Genomic DNA, 17,124 nt, shown 5'->3' on the forward strand with positions numbered 1-17,124 from the left:
GATATGTATCTAATTGCATCTAAATGAGGCTTCCTATGTACTTGGATAAATTGACTCACAAGTCCAATAGCATAGCTCAAGTCTAGCCTTGTGATAGTCATATAGATCAAACTTCCTACTATCTTCCTAGATATAATAGGATCTTCTATCTCTTTTCCAACATCAACACTTAACTTTACATTTTTCTCCTATGGCACTAAAGAGGCTTACATGCCATCATATCACAGTCAAATAACACATCCAAGCCATATTGCATTTGGGACATTTGCATTTGGGACATCCATATACCTTCAACACATCTGATCACCTCAATACCAAGAAAGTACCTTGGCTCACCCAAATCCTTCATCTTAAACTTTTGCTTCAAAAGGTCCTTGATATTAGCAATCCCATAGTAACTATAATTTATAATAATCAAGTCATCCACATAGATGACTATGATAACCTAACATTTATCACCCTTCTTACATAAAGTGAGTGATCTCCATCTAAAACATAAAAGCCAATGTTGACAAGATACTCTCTAATCTTGTTAGACCATGCTCTAGGTGTTGCTCATAGAGCACATTTTTTAACTTGCACACATATGTGGGATTCTTTATATCCTCATAACCAATTGACTACTCCATATACACCTCTTCTTGCAAATCACTATGTAAGAAGACATTCTTCACATCCATTTATTGTAAGTTCCAACATGTGGCTGCTAGCAAAGCACTCACACATCCAACCATTGCCATCTTAGCAATAGGTCTGACTGTCTCTTCATAATCTATGCCATATATCTATGCATATCTTTTGTAACTAGCTTGGCCTTATACCTACTAATAAAACCATATGCATTATGTTTTATTTTATAGACCCTCTTACAACTAATAGCTTTCTTGTTCTTAGATAATGGTACTAGACCCAAAGTCATGTTGGTCTCTAATGCAACCATCTCCTCATCCATTGTTGTATCCCAATGAGCATTGCCAATAGCCTCCTCAAAACTAGTGGGCTCAACATCCTTGACTACCTTTACCATATAAGCATAACTATGAGCCGCATAACCTTCAAAACCAAACCTTCTACCATGATATCTCACCTTGCTAGACTTGTATACCACTGGATCACTCAATGGAGACTTTACATTACCATATACTCTTTGTACACCAAGTATTCTTATTGAAAGAATGCAAAGATAATCATCTAGAATCTTTGAACAACTAAAGTCTCCATCAAGAACCACATGATTAGTAGATGCATCTAGCACTTTATTTTTCTCTTTGTCATTGCCTACAATAATAGTAGATGCACCTATGTGGGAGTACTCCTTAGTCTTAGGTCCTGTGATTTCTACTATTCTATCTACATGTGACTACCATGTTTATCAACATCATCAAATGCATCTCAACTAGATGCATACTAAGTGCTCATCTCATCCAAGATAACATCCTTTCTGACCTAAAACTCATTATGAATAGGATTATAACATTAATACCCTTTTTGTTCAATATATTATCTAGTGAAGATATGAATTTTTAGTCTTTGGGTCTAATTTCTTTCTTAACTCATCAAGAAAATAAATGCATGCAACACAACCAAACACTTTCAAGTGTGATACATTAGGTTTCTTTCTTGTAAGCCATTATTTAGGAGTTATACCACCATGAATTGTAGTTTGCAGGAGACCTATTCATAATGTAGACACTAGTCTGAATGGTCTCAAACTAAAAATATGTGGGCATATTTTTAAAGCAATAAATACTCATGCAACTTCTATAATATGTTTGTTTTTCCTTTCTACAACTCCATTTTGTTATGGATTATACCTACATGTAATTTGTCACTTTATCTCATGAGACCTCAAAAAGTTAGTAAACTAATTAGAGAGGTATTTGGCCCCTCCATTTGACCTCAAGTACATCATTTTCAAGCATGCTTTTGTTTCAACAACAACCTTGAAAGTTTTGAAGTGCTCAAACACTTCACTCTTTTCCTTCATGAAATATACCTAGAGTTCTCTAGAGCAATTGTTGATGAATGTAATAAGATACTCACTACCACCAAGAGATACATTCTAAGATGGGTCCCCAAACATCTCTATGCATAACATCGACTATATTCTTGCTTACATTTCAATCATGTGAGAATGGCTCCAAATTGATATGCTTCACAAACTTTATGTAATTTTGCAACTTTGAATGTAAACAAACTTGTAACCACCTCTTTGGACTACATTAATTTTAGCCTTGCGAATTTACATGTCCAATATGTGAGAGTGCACAGTGGAAGAGAAACAAGAACTCGGAGAGAAGAAGAGAGAGAAAAAGAGAGGAAGCAGAAGATAAAGGAAGAATACTACTCTAATTGAAGAAGAATGATAATACAATGATGATGTACTCATCAATCACTACATGTAGCCCAAAGCACCAGTGAGCGCACTAGATCAATAGCACCAAGCATGGAGAGTGGAGTGTCGGAGTATGCACCTACAAAGGGAATATTGAAGACTGAAGAGTGTGTGTTTGCCAAGTGGTGGTGGGGGGGGGGGATTGTCTATAAATAGCCAAATCACCAAAAAACTAGGCTCAGGAATTTGGGAGTTTTCCTAAAGTTTGGAAAATGCTAAAAAAATAGGGGCGAGCTATAGATGTAAATATTTTCTGAGAAATAAAGTGCATTAAAACGTAATATCTCAAGTAGGCTAAGTAAAGTTTATTTGTTTATGCCTACTAATATTTTTGTTGATTTCTTTTCTAATGCTAAGATAAGAAGATCAAAGGCCATCATTTTAGTGAAGAGACTAATATATAATCATGTTATACAATTTGTTGATGAAGAATGGGATATTAGGACAGAAGGAAAAATTATATGTAAGATAGATCAAGACTCTACAACTTGTAAATATATGGTTGTTACTCAAAATTTCATCCTTAGCTTTTATTCTAGTAGATGGTATTATGTTGGTGATAGTCCGGTTGCTTTAGATCAAAATCTGGGTTAATTTTAGCAAAGATACTATAGTGGACCTTGATGTTTAGTTCAATGAGGACATTATTACAATCCTAAAGGTTAGATCATTATGTATACTATATCAAGTGAGGATGGATTTATAGAATGAGGATATTGAACTACCATGCTCATTTGTGTTTCAACTTGATAACAAATGAGTAAGTTTTTATATCATATTATATTCACTTAGGTATATATCTGATTCCAATTCCAAATTAACAAACATTTGTAACATATTTTTTGTAGATATCAATGAGGAGAGAGAAGAATATACAATGCAAAGATATTTAAGAAAATATCTATTTGCCATCAATATAGAATACATGTACAAATTTTGTGGAAAATTTTTGTCAACCATCTCCATGACTTATACACACAAGGGTTTACGAGCAATGAGGCAAAGCTACTTCTTTTTTCGAGGACTTTTCTTAGGAGAAGGGACATCCTTTCTAGGAGTCTTTTTTCCTTTCTTTGATGCTTTGGTTGCCTTAGGTGTTAAAGTCATAGCTTCACCGATTGCATTTGCATGCACCTCCTCTCCTTCATTGTCCAAGCCCCCACTAATGTCTATTCTTGGTTTCATACAATTGACCGTTATGTACTTCATGACCTTTGCTCTTATATACCAAACATGCTCACTTGTATAGCAATCCCTTGAAAACTATCATACACTTTTAAGAAAAAAAATTTAGTGCATTGTTATTTTTTACAATGGATTATATTATTATCATCAATGGACTATTTTGCAATGAACCTCTATCTTAAAGTTTAGTATCTTTCACATTACCTTTAAATTTTATCATCATTGCGATAAATAAACTTAACCAATCTTTTGAGATTTGCAATTACTTTCTAGCAACAAGAGTTACTATCATCCTAATGAGGACACTGCAACCAACAATATAAAGTAAAACTATGAAACTTGTTTATGATAGCTTATAGAATTAATTTTCTTATTATGTTCCAACCATATTAATCAAGACCTTACCATTACTTGTCTATATTGCATTGTTGCAAGTAAATCAAAAGACTTGGGAGGCTTTTTCTCTAGCACTTCAATTAACCTTTTTACAACTATGTACTAAAAAGACAATAAAATTTAGAGTACTTGCAAAAAAAGGATAAAATATTTAGAGTACTTATAAAAAAATGATCAAAATATCAAGGAGACCTTGGAATGCATTTCCATGGATTTCTTTCAAAGAATTGATGAGGAAGCATTGCTTGTCCACACATTCTATTCTAATTAAGCTTCAGTGAGAACTAGAAACAATCATATTTCAATAATTCAACAAAAAAACTCATAAAATATAACCGAATATCAAATTATTTACTTTTCATTGTATGGAATTAGAAGGAGCTCTAAAGTGTCAAAGTCAATTAGATTGAACCAATGATCAAATGCACATTGCATCAAGCTCACTCCTCATATAGTATGAGATATATGGTTTAAGAACCTCAATTTTTTGTTGTATATCAAACGGGGGCTTATGCACTACACACCTAGCAAAGGAATGGAGATAGTGAGTATAAATATGAAAAACCTATTGCTAGAAAAATATAGTATGAAAAAATATTTAGTATATTATACCTCATCCCAGTAGAAACAATAGAGTCATTTACTTCTCTCATTTTATTCTTAAGGATGTGAACAAAATCAGAGTTAAAAAATATTATATTAGATCTTCTATTAATATCACCAAGTAAAAAAAAACAATGAACATTGAAGCCCTTAGGATCAACCATTTCAAGAAAATTAGATAGCTTTTTTTCAAAAGATGGTCGAGTTGCTTTGCTTCCTTTTCATCTATATTTTTTCTTCTATACTCCCTCCATTTATTTACCTGCTCCTTTTGTGGCCTTTTCCTCTTCCTCATGTTGTATTGTGTCTTTTTTATGGGTGACATCTTCAACCTTAGGACTTGGATTACCATTCTTTTTTCTATATTGAGGCACATTTAAAATATTGAAAGTCTTCACATCAGTAAGGGGGACTGGCTCAAGGACCTTTAAAAATTTGTATCTCAACCTCCTAAGAATTAGCATGTCTTTATCCATCAACATAAGCATACGTGCATGAACAACATAGATATAGGAGTCTTGAAAAAAATTGATCAAAAAAATATTCTACAACCTCTTGGATGCAATTGAGAGCTATCCTTGTCCATCTAAAACTATCAAGACTATGCTTGTTACAAATTTCTTTGACAAACCTTTGAAAGAGCAGTTTTGGAATTGCATTAGCCAGAGCCTTCATTGCACTTCTAATCTCCCTTAGGCATCTAACATGCTGTAAAAAATTTCTCATTGGCTTTGATTTCCTTGGAAGTTTAGAAGGATTGAAGGACTCATGGATCTTTGGAAGCAAGGTCTCTAGGATCAACTTTCTACTTTCTTGTAGTAGCCTTAGTTTTAGCCATTTGAAATCTCTAGAAAAAAATTAAAAAACTCAAAATTATGACAACCCCAAGTCAAACAAGAAAAAGGTTGACATAGCCATGAATCTTATGGATCCACAGTTGTTACTTGATCTATGCCATAGTTGCTACACATCTTTACATTGCCTATGCAATGGAAGTGGTTAGCATGTATTTGACAAACCCTGGAAAAAAACATAAGAAGTCAATATAGAGTATCATGAGATACTTGAATGACACTAACGCTTTGCTTCAAAGAGCATGAAAACATACTTGCATTAGCTAATGTATGAAATGCGAAATGCAGACCTTTCCATGAGAGAGAGCCACAGTTTTTGCTTTTCATATGTGGAGAAATAAGTTTTGGTTTTATTTTAGAGACATTTCGTAAACCAAAAATGATATAAAACTATCTAGGATGTGTAAAAAAAAAAAAACATCACTATAGAGAAATAACAACTAGTCACGATCTATTAAATAGAAAATTGCATTACTATAGGGAAAATGTATTCTTTTTAGCCTAAGACTATAGAAAATATTGTGCATTATGGAACCGAGTGTTTGATGAAATCTTATCTTGTGTGCTGGGTATTGGAAAATTTTAAGTTGTGATGAAGCTATCTTGTGCTAGTGAAGTCAGAGTAGGAAAGGATCTTAGTGATTCAAAAATTTACTTTGTGGTTTAAAAACTCTTTTTAAAAGGACATTTCATTTGCTTTGTGTTAATTCTTCCATTTTCTGAACAATATGTTTTGTCTGATGAAACATGATAAGACTCTAGAAAGCTTCTCTAACCTATATAATCTTGTTTCATAAGTCATCGACTCATAAATCACAGATGTTGAATGAATCATGAAAGATGATGTCATGATTTGCTACTTGGTTACTAAACTTGCATTTCAAAAGTCTTAAAATCATAAATCTCTATATTAGGAGAATACTTCAAGTGATGTATATTGGAAAATGTATTATCACTTTTTATTGAGTCATTTTGAAGGCAATCAGGACTTATACAAATCTAAATTGATTATTTGGATGTAAGAAAATGTGGATTGGTTCTTTGTATTTCTAAACTTGTCTTCTTGTTTTAGAAATTGGTTCTATGAGTAATCAAGATGAATAAAAGAAAGATTTCTCTAGAGGGATGTTAGATATGCTCAATACTCCACCCTCATAAGGTGACACCAATGATCCATGATGCTCAAAGTTCTAAGGCCCCCATTATGAGGAGAAGCCATATGTGATCTCGAATATTGGTTGAGTCCTAACTTGTATGTCAGATGAGGTCTATGTGACTGGATGGAGAAAAGGTGACCATTGTGGATCTAATCTTTGGGTTAGATGGACTAGTTAAGTTGGTAGTGACTCGAGGCACATTGCATCGAGTTGCAGGGCAAGAGAGTTATTAGGGGCCCCTATTTTGGGGTCTGGGGGCTGCGGAAGTGGCCCCTGGCTGGGGGGTCCCAGGGGGTCCAATGGCCCCCTTGGTGGGGGTTCGGGGGCAGTGCCTCCAGCCTGATGGTAAAGGGAATATTCCCTGACTGACTAGTGGGGTCTCATATGGTAGGTCGGTTAGGCTGACCTAACCACCTTCACGTGCTAGAAATGCTAAACCCCTTCACAGCCATCCATCATCTATCTTTCACCCAGTCAAAGTTTTTTTAGCTAGTCTTAAGCTCTTCACCTATCTTCTATCTAGATCACCATCTAAGCTTCACAGTGGAAGCGCATGGGTGGCCATACATGTGATGAGAAGCTCTTTGATTTCCTCCATGCAACTAGAAATTCATCCAAATTCAACTACATCAAAGATATGCTCAACATTCCCTTTGATTGCAAGAGGTCTTGAAGGATCTTGAAGACAAACTAAAGGATTATAGGGAGTGTTACGATAGACATGTGCAAGGCCTAGAGATTGAGGGATTTTTTCATTATAGTGATGTAGTGGAAGCTACCAATGTAGCTAAAAAACTTTGCAAACAAGGTTTAGCCTCATTGATGAGAGGAATTCAAAAAGTGGGAAGCAGATTTTCATTTTTATCAGAATCAACATCAATGTCTTCTTGTCCATAAGGATATTGGATTTTTTGTATATCTTTAATACATGGATAGTTTTTCTTTAGATATAATACAAAAGAAGAAAGCAGAGGATATTGCAAGTAAAGAAAAAGAGGTTGAAGAGAAGGAAAAAATGTTTTAGAGGGATTGTAGAGATGATCAAGTGCTGAGACCCACATGTTGCTTATTGTTGCAAGCGTTCCAAGCCGAGTACTAATGACTACCTCTCACATAGCTGACGTGCTATCCATCTCTATGAGTGGCTAATTGTTCATTCGATTAGACAATTTTCTATCTTTTGATTAAGCATCTTTTGATTTCCATTTGATCTCTTAATCTATTCCATCCTATTGGAGTGAGCTTGGAGCGAGCATCACGGGCACTGCACAAATCGATTGGTTTCTGGAAACGGAGGAGCGATTCATGACGCGAATACCATGTAGTGAGCTTACCTCAACACCTGATCAAGTTGCCTCCTCTCCTGAGCACTCTAGGAGCTCCATGATCCAAGTGCAAGCTTCAAGCAAGCTCCGTCCTCAAGCTCCAGGCTCCAAGATCCATTGCCGCGAGCAAGAGAATAGAAGAGAAGAGAATAGAAAAGAAGAAAAGAAGAGAGGAGAAGATGGAGAGCTTCTCCACCACGGTCCCTCACCCTCACACACTCAATCCCTCACACTCTCACACTCCCTCTCTCAAGCACAAGCTCAAGCAAGCAAGAACAATAAGAAGATGAAGAAAGCTACTTTTGGCCACACACAAGAATGAGCTTCTCATTCACTCTTCAACTTTATATACAAAACCCTAAATCCCTTTTGGGTAATCATTCCCTTATCCCCTTTTTTAATGGCCGGCCATAGCCTAGAGGCCCTTTTCCCCATTGTCCTCCTATCTTCTTAGCTTTCTTCCTACTGCCCATCTACCTTTATAATTTACAAGGGTGAGAGCCCAGCGCTCTTAAAATAAATCATGGTGCGCCTTATGCTCTTTTACAAAAGAATTGACTTGTGCTTTTTCTTATGTGCCTCTCTCCTTGATTTAGTACTTTTCTACACTTCTTGTGTTTCCCTATATTTTCTTGGCACACATTCATCTTCCGTTTCACTTTTGCCTTGGCCTTATCTTCTGCTTTAGATTTTTTGGATTTTGCACCTTGTTCATCTAAGGGTTAATATTACCCCCTCCTAGACAAGTGCCAATCCCGTGTCACTCACCGTTGTAGGTAGCAGGCTTTGGTATGCACCGAAGACGTGGGTGTAAGGGACAGTTGTGGTTTGCCATGGAGGAGTTTTGGTGGTGGTGCGGATGAAGGTCATTGGTGGCACTTTCTTGGCCTGATTGACTAGTGATAGGATTGTTGTAGTTGGTGATAGGGTTATTCTTTGTTAGGAGTTGCACTCTTTGCTGGTACACGTGTTGGTGTTTTGGAGATTCTATGCATGACAAGTCTTTAGAGGGCTTGCATAATGATGAAGGATAAGAATTTAGAGTTGAGTGTTGATGAAGAGCTAACGATGCTTTCCTTGGAGTCCTTAATACCTGTAATTGAAAACCTCTTATATGTGGTCTCTCCCTGGGGATAGTGCTAGTCTTCTTATCGTGCACAAGACGTAGTCTGATTAGTTTGGGAGATAGGTCGGTGAGTTGAGAGTAATGTCATGCACTTGAGAACCCAAACTATGTATAGATTGTGGTGTAGATATTATGTGAGTGCATGTGCATACTTAGATATTACGTAGTTAAAAGACTACTGGTCTGATTCCTCGTATCAATGTGTGGATGAAGCAAGGGTTCAATGGGGTGGAAGAAATTGTTGATGTTGAAAATAAATACACTTGAAGGCTTTTTGAGACATTATTTGTGCTTTTCTCAACACGACGTATGATAATTGAGCTCATTGATGTCGAGATTAGATTTGATTGGGTAGTGGGGGCCTTCAATGTTGATCGTTGATCGCTATTGTTGAGTATACTTGAAAAAAGAAAAAGGAAGTGCACTACTTGGGGATGCGTCTACCTCACTGTGCAGTGTTGCATGGTGTCCATGCTAGTGAAACTAGGAGTTGGGTCGAACCTCAAGGAAGCCTGTGGTATTGCCCCACACTTGAGGACCCAGTTTGTGTACAGGAGAGGTGTTGTGGGTGTCACTAAGGGAGACAAATCTAACCATAGGTGAGCAAAAACTCCCTAAGTGTGTCCTGCCCTTGATGTGCCCTAAGTGTGAAGTGGGGGGATAGGAAGGGCTAGGGGGCTAGGCACGGAGCCACGGCTGACTAAGGCCACCAAACATGCCTAACCTGAGGACCCTAGATCCAATGTTTGTGGCACTCTAATATACATGGAAAAGCTCATTGTTCCTTTCCTTTTTCTTTGTGTGGGTCTTTGTTTTTTTTCTCTTTTATTTTTCTTTCTCTCTCTCTTTCTCTCACTTTTTTTTTGGAGAGGCATTGGGAGGGGGTACGCTAGACATTGTCTTGATGCTCTACATTAGTTACATTCCAAGGGGGCCTAAGAGATTTACTCAGGAATGCATGGATTGGCATGGAGCCCTTTTCTCATATGACTGTACTTGTTGTGGCCACAGAGGGGGCTTGGTTTTTGCACTCGTTCTTTCTTTTGTCGATCTAATTTAAATTTACGCCCTTCTTCATGGACCAGCTCCAGTGGCTCCAGTTGAGGCGGCTGCATTTGTTGTTTTGGCTCCCCAAACCCCTAGCAAGGAGAGTTTTTGTGAGGTTTAGCCAGTTGAGATAAGGGGTGCACATTGCTCCTCCACTTCTAAGCCAGTGTTAGGCGTAGGTGTCATGGCACGGAGTCCATGTTACAGTGATGTGCTAGCTTGTAGGCCAAATCTTTGATTCCATTTTCATTAGAGTAATCTCCTCCTCCCTTTTGCCTTAGTCATTCTTCCTCCTCTTCTGGCATTTGCTTGTGCTCTTTTTCTAATCTCTTCGATTCCTCCTCCACCCTTTGCAACTCTCTATTTTCTTTGGAGGTGGATTGAGTTCTTCTTATGGGGATTTTGAGAGTGTGATCTTTCCTTTCCGCTTAACTTGACAAATTTTTAGCCTTGCTGCTCACGGATTGTCCTCTTGTTCTCTTGTTGTTGAGACAGTTGGTCATTCTCCTTTTTATCAGTAACTCTCTCCATGTTGTCCTATTGTTCCTTGTGGACTTTGTCTCCATCTTATTTTCGAATTGGTGATGGCTCACCCCCAGATGTTATAAACATCCCTCCTTGGGCATTTCTCAATCCTGCTGCTGGCTCAACCTAGGGCCTTCTCCACCATTGCAGGGCTCCACTCCACCTCTACTTGGTGAGCTTCTTCTCCTCTTCTTACCGTCACCATGCCACAGTTTCTTTCAAAATCGAAGCTCCTCAGAAATTCTACGCAGTTGCTGTAATCGACAACCTGATCGACCTTCTCTACATACTTCTGCAGGTTGCACTGGTCCAAGAGTTGTTTTACGACTAGCTCCTCCGTGATGGCATCTTCTAGGTTTAGGGTGAGCTTGAATGTGAACTAGCTGAAACCCCTCGTTTCTACCATCAAGTGGTACTTTGCTTGCATGACTATTCTTTGAGCCATGCTCAAATGCAATGTGTGCTTTCTGTAGGGGTGATTTTCTCTTCTCGTGGGAATACTGTCATGGCTCTTTCTTCTTGGTATTTCTATCACTTTCTCCATAATAGTGCTTTATGGGGTTGGTGGCTTTGGGGTGACTTAAACATTGAATGCTTTCGTACAGAGACCTGTGTCATCCTACATTCACTTGGCAACTCGTGAGAGTACATGCAAGTCATATCTTCAATGATAATGAATAGGTGCAGCTCAAAGAGACATCACTTATCTGAATCCCATGGTGTTGACTTCGATGCATATCATCTGTGCTTAATTATCATTGCTTGTGTGTGTGCTGGCTTTACTTTTTTTGGTATTATCTATACATAATCACAAAACTCATTGTTTATTTATGTACATGTTTATGAATCCATGTCACTTCGTGAGGATTAAAACCAATTGTAGAACTCAGGATTGTACTGGACTGTGGCACATGCATCTAGGAATCGTGGCAACCTACTCAATAACAACATATATTTTGCAACATCGAGTAGTATGGTACCTTGTCTAAGTCTACTTGCAACATGTAGCTCCTCCTCAGTGAGAATTTTATCAATCAGAGAGTTTTCTTGGCTAGTTTCGGCTAAGTCCATACCCCAAACAACAATTAGTACTTGAAAGGAAGTTGGCGCCAAATAGGTTGTGTCTGTTTGAGACCGCCATTTCGCCAGTCGCTCCTCTGAGACTCTATCATAGTCTGGGCTTCAAGTTCGGCCATTGTAGCATGGTTTTCAAACCAACATTTTTCAAATTGACTTCGACCCTCTGATTGCCACTTTAGTTGCTCTATCTCTAAGAGATTTGGTTGAAAAAGCACATCATTGAATGCCACAGTTAAGCGTAGTTCATCGGCCTCCTCGTCAAAGATGAGTTGCATGTGTTCATGTAGGATCTTGTCATAGTGCTCATTAAGATATTCTTGCTCTTTCTAGGATAGCGGATATGACAAGTATTCCTCAAGCTGCTTCCCAGGGGATGTGCCCATGTCTGCAAGGACGTAGACACATGTGAATAATTTAAGTTTAGCATCCAACTCAATCAAGCACTCTGTGACACTTCTATGTTCTTTGAAGGCTTGCTTGGTTACTATCTCATGCAAGGTCTTGGGAATTTCCCTAGGCTTAAGCATAGTTGGGGGTTCAAGCCTAGATGAGCAAGATTGGTCAATGCCAGGATTGCCTATGTCCTTGGGGTTTTCATGTTTCTCCTGAGGCTTTGCTGCTATTGTGTCGTGGTTCTCCTTGGATGTGATTGGTATACTTTTGTCAATCTATTGTGATAGTGTTGTATCCACTCTTGATTGTTCAATGCAAGTTCTGTCATTGGTGGATTGAGTATTGCAAGCAACCGTTGATGGTAATGGTTGCTTTGACTTATCAAAACACACAGATGTTTTTGAGGTTTCATTGTTGTTAGGAGAGATAGCAATGGGTTCATTCGTGGGTGGACTCGATGCTTCATTCCTTAGTTCTTCAACATCCTTTGTCTTAATCTTCTTGGTGTCTACCGCCACTTGCAGCTACCATTGTTTTCGTTGTTGCATCATCTTTTTCTTGGGTAATTGAGGTGTATCCTTTAAAGGCTTAAGACCCTGAACTAGGTTAGCCGTTGATGTGCTTAGTTGGGCCTCAACATTCTCTTTCTCTAGTGTGTCCTCATGGGACATAGCTACGGCCTGCTAAATAGCCTCGCTAGGTTGTGAGGGTACAACTACCTCTCTTTGTGGAGAGTCTAGTTCTTTGGCCAATTCTCTTTCATTTAGTTCCTCATCTAATTGCAATCAGCCGGTTGGATATCCAATCGGACCAAAGCGCTTGGTCTGACTATCAAAGAGTGTCCAATTGGATGGGTGGTCCAATCGGGCCTGGGTAGCAGTCTGTGACTCATGGAGTTGGATGGTCCATTGCTCCTAGTCTGACGGTCTGCTGACTGTCCAATTTTGGGAGTGTGGACCAGGGCACAATGGTCCGATTGCGAACCCTATGGCACAACTCGATGATTTTTGACCGATTTCTCCTAGCGCTCGTCATGGCCCCCTATCATACCTTCCAGATCACATCAATGGCATATATAGAAGATCCTTACATACCTGGATCAATCGAAAATACCAGAATCCAACCATGCAATCTCCTCTGTGATCAGCAGGTCTCTCTTTCTCTCTCTCTCTCAAGCTCTCCATAGTCACTGAAATGCAAAATGAAGTCTCCCTTGCCACTCCTGGCCTCTTGTTGCCCTGCCCATGTCTGCATTTCCCTTAGTCTTGCTCGTCTTACCAGTATTTAACCCAAATTTTCATATTTTTTTCTTCTTTTTCCTATTTTAGCCTGTTATACAGCAGTAGAAACCCTACCGTGTGCTCACACTATTTTGCTCCTATCCCACCTAAATGTAAACAAGAATCATAGAGAAAACACCTACACTACTCCATCGAATACCTCTTCAAACTCCCTTGCTTCCTACCTATCTACCTCTAGTATCGGTTTGGGAAAAACCATACTTCAATGCTTGATTCGAAGCATGCAAGCACTCAAGGCTTGAATCCATTGGTCCTGGCAATAGAACCAAAATGTAGAGGTGACCCACAGACCACTTATTGTTGCAAGTGTTCCAAGCCGAGCACTAATGGCTACCTCTCACATAGCTGACGCGCTATCCATCTCTACGAGTGTAGTGAGCTTACCTCCACCTCCGATCAAGTTGCCTCCTCTCCCGAGCACTTTGGTAGCTCCATAATCCAAGTGCAAGCTTCAAGCAAGCTCCATCCTCAAGCTCCACACTCCAAGCTCCATTGACATGAACAAGAGAAGAGAAGAGAAGAAGAGAGGAGAAGATTGAGAGCTTCTCCACCACAGTTCCTCACCCTCACACACTCACTCCCTCACACTCTCACACTCCCTCTCTCAAGCACAAGCTCAAGCAAGCAAGAACAAGAAGAAGACAAAGAAAGCTACTTTTGGCCACACACAAGAATGAGCTTCTCATTCACTTTTCAACTTTATATACAAAACCCTAAATCCCTTTTGTGCAGTCATCCCCTTATCCCCTTTTTTACATGGCCGGCCGTAGCCTAGGCTCTTATTCTCATTGTCCTCCTATCTTCTTAGCTTTCTTCCTACCGCCCATCTACCTTTACAATTTGCACGAGTGAGAGCCCAACGCTCTTAAAATAAATCATGGTGTGCATTGTGCTCTTTCACAAAAGTAGTGACTTGCGCTTTTCTTGTGTACCTCTCTCCTTGATTTAGGACTTTTATGCACTTCTTGTGTTTCCATATTTTTCTTTGCGCACCTTCGTCTTCCATTTCACTTTTGCCTTGGCCTTATCTTCTGCTTTAGATTTTTTGGATTTTGCACCTTGTTCGTTTGAGGGTTAACAGGGGTGTTGAGAACCAATTAGTATAGAGATTTGATGTTTCTTTGTTTAAAAGTGAGAATATTATGAAAGTGAAAGAAAATGAGATAGAGTTGAGTGCAGGGATTGATGAAGGTTCTCTTGATTGTGTCCCAAAATTTTCCACTTACCTCATCAATAAGAAGAGATATGTATTGCTAAATGATATTCAATACCTTTTTGATCTCAGAGAAGATTCCTTCTTAGCAATCCTTGCAGCATAGGGCCAAAATTATAATAATTTCATAGGTTATGAATATGAATTGCTAGCAAGTCTTGATGTTGAAGGAGATAATTTTCAAGATAGCTCTGTAACCTTGCATTCATGTATTAATGAAATTGTGGAAAATGAAAAGGAGGGGCTATCTACAAAAGAAGAGTTCTCACAGGCTTAATAGAGACTTGGTATTGAGGGCATGGGGTATGAAGAGAAACTGAAGCCTCCATTAGAGGAGAAACCAAAAATTTCAATAAATCTTTATGATGATAGTATTCTTGAAAAAGATGAAAACCCTAAGGTATGTAATATAATTTTAAGATATCCATTAAGGTTTATGTTAGAGTTTACTATGTATTATAGATAAATAGTATATGATATTTATCTATTGACATCTTACACTAGTATGGTTTATTGTGTATATAAAAATTGAATATCCAAAAAACTTTCTTGGAAGAGCCAAGGGCTCAAGGCCATTGAAGTAGACCTTGGTCATTATATTGAAAGCTTAATAATCAAAAAATTGCAATTTATCATAGCAGGTTGTCAAGCTCTCCAAGCATGCTAGTGATGGCTTTGAAAGCTATCTCCAAGGTGATTGGATCCCAAGTTTTCAGTAGAGGATCAGATAAGATAATTTTGGTGGAGAAGGAAGAAGTTGTAAGAGTTTTTGGCTTCATGCATGGATATAGTGGACCTAGAGCAGGATACTTTGGAGTTGTTGGATCTTATTTACTCTCCCATGTAGGAGGTGCCAATAATTTGAAGCTCCTTGTAGGCGATAGGAAACAAGAGTTCTTGAAATATAGAGATCTTATTGAATGGGATGAAACAAAAGATTCCTCCAGAGAGGCCTAATGAGTTGCTTGAAACTAGAGAGTCTTCCACAAACAAATTCAGACTAAAAGATGTCAAGGGTTTCTTGAAACCCATCTTTTTCCATTCTTTGTCTAGTTTGTAACCATTCTGAAAATCTTTTCTTTGCATGAGTTTAAATATCCCTCTTCTCTTCTTATGATGATAGTTTATATAGCCCTTACCAAAGATAATGTATTACATGATGTGATTGTGTCTTTGAGCTTTAATTTTGCCACGTTTTTTCTATAGAAGCATTGGAAGACCTCTAATAAACTGTTTGCTTTGTATCTTCCACCTCCATGCATTATGTATCTAAAGTATTCTATTATTGCTTGATAATGTGATCTATCCATACCTTGGGTTGACCAAATAGATAGAGATTTATATTTCTTGCTAAAATATGGAGCATGGTTATATAAAAGATATTACATAGTTAACAAAGAAAGAAAGCTAATTAAAAAACCTTATATGAGTCAGATAATGAAGAGACATACATATGCAAACTTCTTACCATATAGTTAGTGAAGTGATGATCACCCTAAGCTTCTATCATTGCCTTTTTAAAAAGGTTCAATTGATTTTTGAAGTCTTTGAGATCATCATCATTCCATTCAATTTTATCACAACAAAAGAATACTTTCTCTAATGTTTCCCAAACATTGGCTTTTCTATTCAGAGCTTGTCCATTATTAGTATGATCCTTAACTGGATTATGTAGAGACTTCCAACTAATTGTATCTAATAGTTGAGTTACCATTTTTAGAGTTTATCTTATTAAGTCTCCCATGAAAGCCTAGAAACCTTCTAGCCTTCACTCCACCAATAGATGGCTTCTTGGGGGGACACAATTTCCATCCTTAGACTTATAAAGATCCAGCTCAATAACAACATTATCACCATGCAAACCAATTGTAGATAAGGCTTTTTCAATCTTTATTATAGCATTTGTTCTAGCTGGTAATGGCTTTAGCTTCCATGCAAACCCTACATAAAGATGAACAATCTTTTCAATTATCATGCAAAGTGCATAAAGTATATAGATATGGACATTCATTAAAGGAATATCTAAGATAGACTTAAACTATGAATCCTTGTTGTGCCTAGAGCTTGGAGCTATTTCCAATTGCTTGAATTCAACTCTATGACTGGGGACATGCAATATAGGCAAGGAGATTTGGAGTTGGCTCCCTTTGACACATTATACATGCATTTGAGTGTCTTTAAGTCACTAGCTTTGTGCCACTCAATCTTATAGTTTCCAAATCCTTGAACAAATAGCTCTTCTCTTACCTATTGTCTCTAAATAACATTAAGTATTGGTGTTTCATGAAAAATCCAATACAATGTATCAAAATCCTTTGTATCTACTTCAAGTGCTCCTAGCCACCAAATGTTATGTTTAGATTAAATACTAAACGACATTGAATGATTGCAATGACTTGATGAAAGTGCTCTATTCATCAAGATAATAGAGATCCTCTCTAATTTTGTACATTTCAAAATCTCACTTTTATCAAGTTTAACCACAAATCCAACTACTCCCTCTCGTGCCTCTTTTAGTGACAAG

The sequence above is a fragment of the Lygodium microphyllum genome, chromosome 3 (genome assembly GCF_053477565.2).
Source record: "Lygodium microphyllum isolate KBCC chromosome 3, Lygodium_microphyllum_v1.1.10, whole genome shotgun sequence".
NCBI classification, from domain to species: domain Eukaryota; kingdom Viridiplantae; phylum Streptophyta; class Polypodiopsida; order Schizaeales; family Lygodiaceae; genus Lygodium; species Lygodium microphyllum.